This window comes from Onychomys torridus, chromosome 2 (genome assembly GCF_903995425.1).
Source record: "Onychomys torridus chromosome 2, mOncTor1.1, whole genome shotgun sequence".
Lineage (NCBI taxonomy): Eukaryota > Metazoa > Chordata > Mammalia > Rodentia > Cricetidae > Onychomys > Onychomys torridus.
In genome coordinates this window covers 139,227,286-139,240,180 of record NC_050444.1, presented here as the reverse complement: position 1 = coordinate 139,240,180, position 12,895 = coordinate 139,227,286, and positions in this window count along the sequence as shown.

Sequence of the window (12,895 nt, the reverse complement as noted above, 5' to 3'; positions counted from 1 at the left end):
CCTTCGAATCATCTTGGGAAGAGCAGGTACTTCTTTGGTAGGCTTAGGAGAAAGCACTGGGCATGCTCAGCTCAAGTCCCACCCCTCTGGGCTCCACCAGCCTGCTGCCATTTTTTCTCCTTCCTTTGGTGGTGCAGTCTGCCCAAGAGTGGTGGGGCTGCGTTTTCAGGAAGTAGGTTGGTTTCAATGGGGCTCATCTTAAAGATAGGAGTCTCTTACTCCTGGATTGTATTCACCTTTGCACTAAAGTGGGAATTTTTATTTGATGTGGTCCTATTTGGAAGAAATGGATGTGCTTTTATCTATCTGTCTGTCTGTCTGTCTATCTACCTACCAATCGATCGTGTGTGTGTGTGTGTGTGTGTGTGTGTGTGTGTGTGTGTGTGTGTGTGTTCTTCTGAAACGTTGGTGTTAGGGGACAGGGAGACAACCCAGTTGGTAACATGCTTGCATGAGGACCTACCTGAATTCAATCCCTAAACCCACATAAAATTTGGGCATGGCTGGATGTATCTGAAGCCCCAGTGCTAGGGGACCAGAGACAGGAGGACTCCTGGAGCTCACTGGCCAGCCAGTCTAGCAAATAAGTTCCAGGTTCAGCAAGAGATTCTGCCTCAGAAAATAAGGTGGAGGGCAACCAAGGAAGGCATCCAGAGTTGACCTTGGGTCTCTATATGCATGTGCTCATATGTGTACTCACATACAGCCTCATCCTCACATATACGTGACACACACTGACATTAAAAAGCATTTCATTAAAAAAATAAAGAGCTCTTTCCTTTTCCTGCTTGCTCTACATGCAAAAAACACACCCTACCACCCACCACCGTGGCCTGGAATGTGCTCCGTGGACAGCATTCAAGTCCCAGCTCCATGTTTGTAACACATTTCACGCCAACACGATTTACCATTTTGACACCGCCAGATCTCGCCTCTTTATTTCGCTGCAGAATTGTGGGTTTTTCTCATAAAGTGTTTACTGGGAATGCGAAATATAATCACGGCTTTATGAATATGAACTAGATTATTTTAATGATTGCAGGTAATTTGAAACTTAAGGGCAATCACATTTCCCAGCTATCTACGACGTTTTGGAAACACGAGTGAGCCGTTCGGAACAGCCGTGGTCGCGCACGCCTGCCCCGCTGTGGTCTCCCCGCTCCAGCCTTGTGTTATGGTGATCTGATTATTGTAATTGATGACATTAGGAACCAGGAATTGCACAGAATAATGCAGGCGCCTGTCATGCCAGAGCGCTTTTATTCATTGTCAGCGAAGTTCATAAAGTTGAAAGGGAGCATCTCCGTGGGCTGTGAGAGCACAAAGCAGCATTCAGTCTGTAACTCACCAATAAAATGATGAGTTGCAGAGGCCTACTTGAATTGGCAATTGAAACCAGTCCTCCTGGCCCCTCCCCCTGGCTTGGACCCCGGTGTTGCTTTCTGCCACTCTCCTCACCCCCAGCAGGGGTCCCCTGCCCTGGGGCCTCCACAGCAGACAAGGGCCTGCGGTCTTTTGTTCCTGCCTGCCCCCAGATTTCAGCTGCTCTTTTCCACGCTGATTCCCACCCACTCCCTCCTGGAGACTCTCTTCAATCTGCCTCCAGGATGGGGAATTTTTGTTAGGACTGTTGACAGCACAAGGTGGGGAACTCTTCTACTTGTTTCTAGAACCCGGGTCTTCTTTCAGGGAGCAAGAGAGATAGAGCTCTGTGGATGTTAAGTGTTTTTCTTTTTCTCTCTTCCGCCTCCCCCTCCTCCTCTTCCACTTCAGGTACAGGTACATATGTACATGTGTACAGGTGCATGTGTGTACAGGTACATGTGTACAGGTGCGTGTGTGTACAGGTACATATGTACATGAGTACAGGTGCCTGTGTGTACAGGTACATGTGTGCAGGTGCATGTGTGTACAGGTACATATGTACATGTGTACAGGTGCGTGTATGTATAGGTACATGTGTGCAGGTGCATGTGTGTACAGGTACATATGTACATGAGTACAGGTGCGTGTGTGTACAGGTACATGTGTACAGGTGCGTGTGTGTACAGGTACATATGTACATGAGTACAGGTGCGTGTGTGTACAGGTACATATGTACAGGTGCGTGTGTGTACAGGTACATATGTACAGGTGCGTGTGTGTACAGGTACATGTGTACATGTGTACAGGTGTGTGTGTGTATAGGTACATATGTACATGTGTACAGGTGAGTGTGGAAGCCAGAGACCAACCTTGGGTGCCGTTTCTCAGGAACTTTCAGCTTTGGCTTTTGAGATAGGATCTCTCACTAGGACCTGGGGCTCTCCAGTTCAGCCAGGCTGGCTGTTTCTGTCTCCCCAGTGCAATGCAGCCATGCACCACTGTACTTGGCTTTTTACATGGGGGCTGGGATTCAAACTCAGATCCCCAAGTTAGTACATGAAGCACTTTTCCCCTCCATCTCCCCTCCACCCCACCTCTCCTCTCTTCCTTTGTCTCTTCTTCTCTTTCTTATGTGCTGAGAAGGTCATCTAAGCTCTTCTACATGCTAGGCAAGCGCTCCACCACTGGGCTCTGTCAGCCCGAACTCTCCTTTTGTTTTAAAGCCACAGTGCAGGTTGTGGCATTTCCCTGCCCACAGGTTACCTAATGGAATGTCTCCCAGCCACTTCCTACTATGGCTTTCATTGTTTCCATTTTCCAGACAGAGACACTGAGGTCCAGTCAGGCTGAGCCACTTGCTTAGCACATTTTAGTTAAGGGGCAGTGATGGGATTCAAACCCAGATTTGTGTGATTCTAAACGGCCACAGACTAGTTTCTCTGAGAAGTGCCAGAGGAAGAAAGGAAGTGCATTCTAGAACATTCAGCTGTCTGGTGTGGAGGGGGAATCTGGAGGCCCACCTGAGGAGTAGAGACGGGAGCTGGGCTTTACATAGAGCAGAGGAATTATGCAGCGTGCAGGGGAGGGAGAGGAACTTGTTCGTCAGAAGCCCAGAGGAGCCCAGAATCTAGGAGTGTACTGGGATGCTTAGGAATGGGACACCGCCCCCCCCCCAACACACACACACACACACACACACACACACACACACACACACACACACACAAACACACACACTACATGGAATGTAATCTTGACCAGTGACCACTGAGAGGGGAGAAGGTATCAGGGTGTTCCCCAGCAGCCCAAGAACCATAGGGTACCTCCCAGAAACCGACCTTCACTCCTCCCCACTGCACCAGAGCCTTATTCTGCAGGGTGAATGCAGATTTCCAGCTCCAGGAACACCGTGAAGGCAGGATGATTTTCCTTTCCTTCCTGCTAATTTGCTGCTTCTGCTTAAGCTTGTAAAAAGTTTCTGAGCAAAACCACCACGGCCGGAGTTCCTGCTGGAGCCCGCTGAGCTGCTGTAATTAAGTTTTGATTAGCCGGCTATAAACTCCCTTTTGGAAGCCAGCTTTGCCCTTGGAGGCCTTCTGTGGAGTGTCCTGGCCCTCAGGCCCTAGGACTCTGGGGACTTTCCCAGCCGCATGGTCCATTGGCGTCCTCAGGAATGGGGTCCACATCATTATGCTCAGTCTCCTGAGATGGGGACAGCAGAGAAAGACCCAGCCCTCCACTTCCCAAGAACATGATGGGTTGGGGGATGACTGGAGTGGGAGGAAGCCCCTGGCCTCTGTTTTATGACTGCAAACAATGTCTTGGCCAAATGTATTTTTCTACTACCACAAGCTTGTTGCAAAGTCGGTTTTATGGGTGCACTAACCTGCCTTTTAAATTATCATCGAGTGTAATAAAACGGCAGAAAATCGTCAATTTTCCTGAGAATGTGAGTAAAGTGAAAGTTAGTTACATGTCGGCCTGGGAGCTGTGGTCCAGCTGTGTCTGTAATCGGAATTAAGGCCTGCAAGCTTTGGGGGAACAGCTGTTAGCTGATGGAGCAGCAAGCCTTGGCTCCTCCTTTGGGGAGGTGAGACTGAGCAGCCCTCGTCGGGAGATGGAGAACTAAGGACTCACCAACTTGGGGGGAGTAAGGAGGACACCTCCACCCGCCTCACAGCTTCCAGTTTGAGGAGGATGGTCTAAGATGGGCTGGGCTCTGCAGTGGGAACAGGTGGCAGCGTGCTGTAAATGTTTAGTAACGGGCTCTCCAAGCAAAGGCTGATGTGTGGTGTCTGCCAGGCTCTAGACAGTAAACACTTGCAATTTCAAAGTAGCAGTGGTGGTGCCACTGAGCACAGAGTCAGGAAGAGACGAAACGCTGCACAGGTGCCATGCTATTTCCAGCCTCCAGATTCCACACAACCTCGAGAGCACAGGTCACAGGACAACGGTACAGCAACACAGCAAAGGCATCACCACAGATTTGCGCTTTCTCCTTACCTTTGTCTCTGATGCAATTTATTTAACTGTAAGTTAATCTAATTGGATTTCTAGTCATGGGTGCATTTAACAGCTGGCCTGAAAATCCTTGGAAGATGAATGATGGACTCCCATGGGGCAGTGTGTGCCTGATCCTACAGCCCACAGAGGGGGTCTGGGAGCCACCTACAAGACCTGCTCAGTCGGACTTGCTGTTGGGTCCTTGTACCCAGCTCAGAGCTCAACAGCCAGTAAAACTGTCTGGAATTTATGAAAAACAGGTGGCAGGAAATGTCCCTTGCAATTTATTTTTCTGACGGCAGAACTGCTTCAAAGCCAAGAATCTCCACCTGCCTGCTGCCCAGGAGCTGCAGATACCAGGCCATGTCAGCCCCACCTAAGAAGAGGAAGAGGGGGTGGCTGAGATGGGTGGAGTTAGGGGTAGGGGAAGAGAAGGGAGAGGTGGGAGGGATGAGGCAGGGTGGGGAGAGACAGAAATAACCACAGAGTGCCCAATACCTTGACTTTGGCCTTGTGAAGCTAATCTGGGACTTTTGGCTTCTAGAACTGTAAGACACAAGAGAGCAGGTGTGCGTACATGTGTACATGTTTAAAGAAAGGAACACCCCCTAGATCATTAAAATTTGCATTGTTTTGGGGAGCCTGGTGTGTGTGGCTGAGGTAGTTGGTTTGCAAATTCAAGGCCTGCCTGGGCTACTTAGTGAGACGGTGCTAATATTTTTTAAAAAGCAAAATAGCTCAGTGGTAGAGCACTTGCCTAGCATGCACAAGGCCTTGGGTTCAATCTCTGGTGCCAGATCCAAAGGGAGGGAAATTGTTTTAAAGTTAGTACATCTATCGTAATTCACTACAGCAATAAGAAGCTACCACACTTCCTAAGACAGGCCCAGCCCCCCCATTATCCAGAGCTAGCCTGGCTCTGACCTCCAGTAGTGGACCTCGTGGGGGCACATCGAAGATCTCTCTTTAGACTTCACCCCTTGAGTCTTGACTTGGTACCCCTAAAACTCAGCTCCATTTCTTACCTCTTGAGGTTCATTTCGGAATCCCAACCTGCCACGGTCTCCTTGGGATCCTGATGTTTTCTTTCTACTTGTTTTTTCCCCTCTGTTCCCCAGGCCTTTTGCAGACATTCTGAAGCCAGTGGGACAGAATGATGGACTCTGATTTGCCAGGTGTTACAAGATCCCAAAGTAGTGTACCCTTTACACCTTCTACTAGAGCAACTGGCCCTGGGAAAAGGCTGTCATTATCATCCCCAGGAGTGGAGAATGGGCTCTTTGACCGTGTTCCCTAATGACTCCACCAAGTGGTCAGTTAATACTGAGCTGAACTGACCTCAACAATTCACCAATCATCAAGGCCACTCACTGTCTGCTGAGCACCCAGAGTCTGAACTGCAGCAGGATTTTTCCGTCTAATTCACACAGCTCTCCCCAGGAGAACTCCACCCTCCTCTCTTTTGTTCTCTTTCGATCTCATCCCCACTTTTTAGGCAGGCTGTTCAAGCTGGCCCGGAATGCACTGTGTAGTCCAGATTTGCCTCAGACTCATGGGGATCCCCCTGCCTCAGTCTCCTGAGTGCTGAAATTGTAGGTGTGCACCACCATGCCCGGTTTATTTCTCTTGTATCACAGGAGAGAAAATGGGGTCACAGAAACTATGGGAATCAACATGGGAGAAGGCAAAGCTGTGACTTGACCCTGACTGTGGTTCAGTACCTCGACTCCTCCCTTTCTTCTCCTTGATTTTCTTCTGTTTGAAATAGGATCTCAGTATATAGCTCAGGTTGGCTTCAAAACTCTCAGTCCTCTGCCTCTGTCTCCCCAGTGCTGGGATTTCAGGTGTGAGCACCACACACAGCAGTACCCACCTTCTTGACAGTCGTCTTTATGCCTTTGCTTCCTTCAAGCCTTCCTTTACCCAGCTGAGGGAGGGTAGTAATGAGCAGCAGCACCATCACCCACGGGTCAGGGCTGCAGGATTTCTCTGGGGCTCTGGAAATGCCAAGTGTACAAACACTATTCTTGAAGCTTCTGATGCCAGCCTGAATGAGTACCACCTGCCTTGGATTCCACTGAGACTTACCACCCGCAGGGTGCAACAACATCTGGAACATTTACCCGGTACTCTTCGGGAGATGCTGTTTGTCTGAGAGCACAGAGAGCTGGACACCAGCGGGAACAGACACCACCTACTAATCCTGCCCCAGCATTTTTCAAAAATGCCTTTTAAGTGGCACAGGCACCCATGTCTCCCCTGCACCAGGATGCTCACTGTCAGCACTAGGGGCTGCCCTCTAATCAGAGGTACCTCGTGGGCTCCGGGATGTGAAAGCGCTCGGGATGGTGGTCTCTAGATGAGGACCAACGTTGAATTCCCAGGGAACCCAGGGATCTGTTGACTCTTCAGAAACCCATTCCCTGTGGTCTGCTCTCCTGGGTAAGAGGTTCTGGCTTCGTTATCTCTGCAGGCCTCCCAGGAAATAAAACACTGCGCTCCTTCGACACAGTTCCATGCTATTTTGCTTCCACAATCGTTTCCTTTTAAATGTGTTTAGTTTTAAGCCCCTCAAATCCTGTTTAAGTACATGGGGATAAGCCTTCCATGAATAAAGCAATAAATAGAAGAGTTGAGGAGTTGTGTGCTTCCTCTTCCTCTGTCTTTCCCCCTCTCTCCCCTTGAAGCTCCAACTCACAGCAGCTGGGGCAAGGCCCTCAGTCAGGGGTCAGAGGTCACCACAGACCTCAGTCAGGGGTCAGGGGTCACCACAGGCCTCAGCATCTGGGCATCAAACCTATCCGTTGCTCAACAAGTCCAGCCTTGAGTCATGACTGGAATTTAGGGTCACCTGTGAGCCTCTGTGCCCATTCTTGGAGCCCCATTTCTGTTCTCTAGATGCCAGACGATGGGCCTGAGATGGGGCAGGGTAGCTGTTGTGCTTGGGGGAGGGCTCTCAGGAAGAAGAGGTTGGGTGTAGCTGGAGTTGGTGGAAACGAGCCGTTATGAGCCGTTTGTAGCTGGAGTTTTTTCTTCATCTCCCACCAAGCCCCTGTAGTCCCACAACCCATTTATAAAATAATCATTTAGACGCTTATATTACTTATAAACGTATGGCCGTGGCAGGCTTCTTGTTATCTATTTCTTTTTATCTTAAATTAACCCATTTCTATTAATCTATACTTTGTCACGTGGCTTGTGGCTTACCGGTACCTTACATCTTGCTTGTCATGGGGGCGGCTGGCAGTGTCTCCCTCCTCAGCCTTTTACTTTCCAGAATTTTCCTTTTTCCTTGTCCTGCCTATACTTCCTGCCTGGCTACTGGCCAATCAGTGTTTTATTTACTAACCAATCAGAGCAACACATTTGACATACAGAACATCCCACAGCAGTTGGGGGAAACCCCAAGAGGCTAATCCTGAAGCTAGGCAAGGAGGAAGTTACAGCAGGAATAGCTGCAGACGTCATCAGGCTCTAGAACAGTGGTTCTCAGCCTGTGGGTTGTGACCCTTTGCGGGGGAGGGGTGCAATGACCCTTTAACGGAAGGCCTAAAACCATTGGAAAACGGGGATGTTTACATTATGATTCACAACAGTAGCAAAATTATGAAGTAGCAACAAGTAGTAATTTTGTGGTGGTGGGGTCACCACAACACAAGGAACTATAGTAAAGGGCCGTAGCATTAGGAAGGCTGGGATCCACTGCTCTGGAATGAAGAGCCCACAGCATTTCATCTCAGGAGCCTTCCTAAGGCTATATCTCCTAAGCAACTGGCTGAGCATCCTTTAACAATGCAGATGGGGGAAGGGAAGTAAAATCTCATGAGGACAAATGTGCCCGGGGGAGGGGACTGCTGGGAATCCAGAGCAATGCAAGGGTAAGTGTGCTGTTGAAGGGATCAGGTTGGGGAAGGGGCAACCCGGCCTACTGTGGTGGTTCTGCACCTCTGGAATGGTATTCTCCTCCTCTTCCCCAGGCTAATGAACTGTGAGTCAAAGCAAATGGGTGTGCACATCACCAGCTCACAAGATCTCTTCATGAAAGGATCTCAGAGAGATTGTGCTGTTGGTCCAAGAGTGCACAGCTCTTAACTGCCAGATGCTGACTCACCTGTGGGCTGAGGCTCCATGGCACACACCCTCCTCACAGGAAGCTCCTCCTTCTTGGTTTCTGGTCTGTCTGGCGGCCGGCCACCAGGAGCATCAACTACCCAAGCTGAAGTTCATGGGAGCACCTCAATGGGGAGAGATCTACATCCTCCGAGGTCTTGACCAAGACCTCCTCCATGTGCAACCTTCTGGTGATGACAGATGTTTGTCCCCAACTCTCAGAGGCCATACTACAGTCAGATACTGGAGGCCTACATGCTGGGGTGTCACCAAATTAATGACAGTTCCTTCAGCCACAGAATGGGAGCCAAAGGGGAGGCTTCAGGAATAGCTCCCCTTCTGAATGCAGCATCTCTCAGAGGCCAGCATAGGTTATTTTCTCTGCTGCACTTTGGGAGAACACAGGACAGAAGGGAAGGGAGGAGTGAAGGAACCTGAGTATGGCTGAGAGCTGGCTGTGGATCTCAGAGAGGTGTGTAAACAGGCCTATGCCAGTGAGCACGCAGGGAGAGTCCACCGAGGCCCATCTGTGGCCAGCCTCTTATCCCTCCTGGATGTGTGGGAGATACTTTCCTGGTACTAGCTGTTGGTATAGACAGCTCTTGTCTCTGAGGTCTAGGTGGCAGGGCTGTCTCTGCTAGGCAGAGGCAGAAAGAAGCGTGGCTCTTTAGCACATTTACTCCAGCTCTAGTTAGGCAGTGATGAAGAAGGCTCCCTGTCGAGATGGTTGAGACACAAGATTGCCTTAGCTCTCCAAACCTGCCATGGCTGCTCTTCACAATAGGGCACAGAAGGATAAATTCATGCAAGAAATAAAGATGTCTACGTTAAACCACTAGAGGGACCGGTGGTCTCAGCATAGCCTACCATATCCCAATTAATGCAATTACTGTTTATTAATCACCTATCATGTGCCAGGTTCAGCCAACTCTCCCCACCCATGGGTTTACCCAATTACAGATTGAAAAATTAGAAAACAATAGTATCTGAACCTAACATGTAGATGGTTCCCCAGGCAATACAATATCATGATTATTGACACAGAATTTGCATAATATATTTAGATATTATAAGTCATGTCAAGATGAATTAAAGCCAAGAGAGGGTTTGTGCCAATTCTGTACAGATGCCATGCCACTTCACATTAGGGACTTGGGCATTTGCAGGCTGTACTGGGAAAGTTCTGGAAGCAATAGCCATGGACCCCAGGAATGACTATATCATGCTTAAATGCTCATCACACACCATCTCCCAAGTCCTTGGAGCAACCTTCCACAGGTTGTCACACAACCGGTCAGTAGTAGAGCTGGAACTGAAGCCCAGGTCAGCCGGACTCCAGAACAGTCATTGTTAATTGCCCCAATTGCAGGCTGTTGGCTTTTCTGCCCTATTAGGCTCCAGGTATCCCTGAGTACATGGAAGCTGTCCATAAGTGTTCCAAACCTGAGTAGAGTCCATGAGCTGTGTTTAGTTCAAGGAGGAAGAGAGAATCAAGGGCTTTCGGGCACGTGATGAGCCGCTGCTCTATGGAGTTGTCACGTGGGTGGAGGACACAGTGGGGCATAGGTGTGAAGCTGGGACCGCATGGCACAGGTATGTGTGGGCACAAACATGCATGTGCATGAAAGAACGGTGCAGAGAGGGCCAGCGAGGGAACGGAAGGTGATAAGGAGAGAAGGAGAGGACCACAGGGAGAGCAAATACTTCCCCCAACCAGGGGAAGTGGAAGTGTTGAGCATGGCTGGTCTTCCTCATCCATTCCAAAGCCTCCCCTCCTCACAGTTCAGCAGGACCCCACCCACTGTGATACTTGCTACACCCCAGGCCTGCTGCTGGCCCAGAACACAGCCGTGCTTCTGGGCTTGGTTTTGATTTTTGCTAATCCAAGGGCTGGGTCCCAAGTTGGGTAAAATAGGCAGACAGAGACATGTTCAATTCTGATTTAGCCAGTTCTCCCACGGTGACCTTGAGCAAGTCTTGGCTGTGTGTCTTCATTTGATAAACGAAACGATCACATTTCCTCGGAAAGCCACTTGTGAGGACTCCTGGTGAGTTCTTCCAGCCATCCCACTCTGAATGCTCCCGCAACAGCCACTGGAGACAGGAGGAACCTTAGGTCCTCTCCCTCTGAGGAGACCCTTCTGGGACCCATTGCTGAATCCAGAGAGAGGTCCTGCCCAAGGGGAAGCAGGGGCCATCTGTGGGTGGCCCTGCCTTCATCCAGAACAGAAAGATCCACTTGAGCATGACGTTCCCCCAGCCTCTCCCAGCACCACGTCCCCGGAGGGAGTCACAGGCCCAATAATGTATGGCTCCATTTTTAGATGTTGCCGAATTCCATTTGCTGGAGATCTGTGTTTTATTGCCGTATCAGTGTTTCTAAATTGCACTATATTTTCTTAGCTTGATGGGAATTTACAGCACCCGGATTGGAGCAAAATTGGGCTCTCCCCGAGGCTCGGAAATCACTGGGGTCGATTGCTATGGCTGCTGTCTCCCCCTCTGAGTGTTTCTGCTAATTATTCATATTAAGAAGGAATCTGAGTCTGAGAAGGGAGGCTGGGAGGCCCACTGGGGGAGTCATCCATCAGGACTAGGAGTTGGTGGCTGCTTCCCGCCGGGATCTGGGCCACCCAGGAGGAGGTGGGAGGCCCAATGTGTGGGGTGTTCACAGAGAGATGGATTCCAGGCTGGAGAGTTGGGAATGGCCCAACTAACACGGGCCTGGCACATCCCGGGGAATATTAGACATTAGAAATGCCAGCCTTTAGTAACTGGAGCGGGAAGGCTTCTCGCCAGAGGACCCCTTGGGTGGTCTCCAAGCGTTTCTCCATCTTCTTGATTTGCCCGTGAGGAAGAGCGGCCAGGGGACACCAACTCCATTTTACAGATGAGGAAGCTGAAGACCTAGGGGATGAAGTCACATGGTAGAGCTGGGATTGTAAGCGAGGCTGTCTGACTCTACAGCGGTGCTTGCTTTGTCCCTGTAAGTGGCTGTCTCTCCTTTCGGTTACCACACGGGGACAGGGAAGGAACTGCCCTCATTTAGAGAGCTCCACTCCGCATGCGCCAGGCTTTGCACTAAAGGTTCCAGGCATCCATCGTTTTAGAGGTGGGCGCTGGCCTGTTTTATGGGCCAGGCTCAGGATGATCCTCAATTTTGCATAGTCACAGGGGATTCTGCTTCCAAGTGCCACTCTGAGCCGCCCTGCTCTTCTGCTTCTGGTGACAAGGGCTCTTCCAATGTCTGCTGAGGTAGAACGAGCTGCCTGGCTATGTCTGGGTGGCAGCCCGGTGCATTCTGGGAGTCAGATGGAGCTGTCTGGGGCTGACATCCAGCAGACTGCGGGTTTGCGCAGTGATGGCTGGGTGCTTGGGCTGCACCTGTGTTTGGAAGTCACCATTTTCCTGGGTGCCTCCTCCCAGGGTAGCATGATATGACTACCTAGGTCACTGGACAGTGAAAGGAGAGTCCCGAGGACCCAGCTGAGGCCCTTCCCTCTGGCAAGTCCGGGTAGTTTATCTCACTTGGCAGTGATGCTCTGTCTAGAAGCACGTCTGACGTTCTGTGCAATAAAGTTAATGGACTTCTCCGTCTCAGAGCAGCAGCTGAATTCTCTTGGAGCAGATGCTGAGGGTTATGGATGTTCTAATTAGGAAGCTGCCTTTGGCATCGAGGAAGGGAGGGGAGGCCTGGGATGCGGTCTGCACACCCTGCAAAGACCCCCTGCTGAACCGCTCTCTCAGAGCTTGCCAGACCCAACCGGCTTCGGTAGAGAAAGAAGGAGGCATTTCCTTCCTCTTTCACCTTCTGCTTCCTTCCCAGCATCAATGTCCTTCTTGGTGAGCTGGAAATGACCGGCAGGACCAGGCAGGGTGGCCACAGCCACCCAAGTTGGAACAACCAGTAAATGGGGTTTAGTGTCAGTGATCAAATAAAACTTGCAACCAAGTTAATCTGACACATTTATTGATGTGCATAATTGTTATTGGGTTGCACTGCAATTAGGCATAAATGGTAGGTCGTTCCTGAGAGTGACTGTAATTAGTAATTCGCATTTTTGGGTCTAATCAAGTTTGGATCTCCCCCCCCCCCCTTTGTATGGTATCTAAACAGCCTTGCTGTGGACTGCTTTCCAATTCATTCCTTTGTTCATTTAGCTTTTCCTTTGCCACATCTACAAAATAGAGGCCTCGGACTGGAGGTCCTCTTCTTATTGTGGGAGATTCTTCTCTTGCACTTTGTACATCTGCAGTATGGGGATGGCATCCCAAAGCTCAGAGTGATGTGAAAATCTTGTGAGTGGTGGCGTGCAGGGGCCTCAACTAGTGGCCACCAAATGAATTTATTATTACCATCTGTGGCACGTCCTCCTGCTTTAGTAGTGTCAGGCACTAAGAGCCCTTAGATCTATCC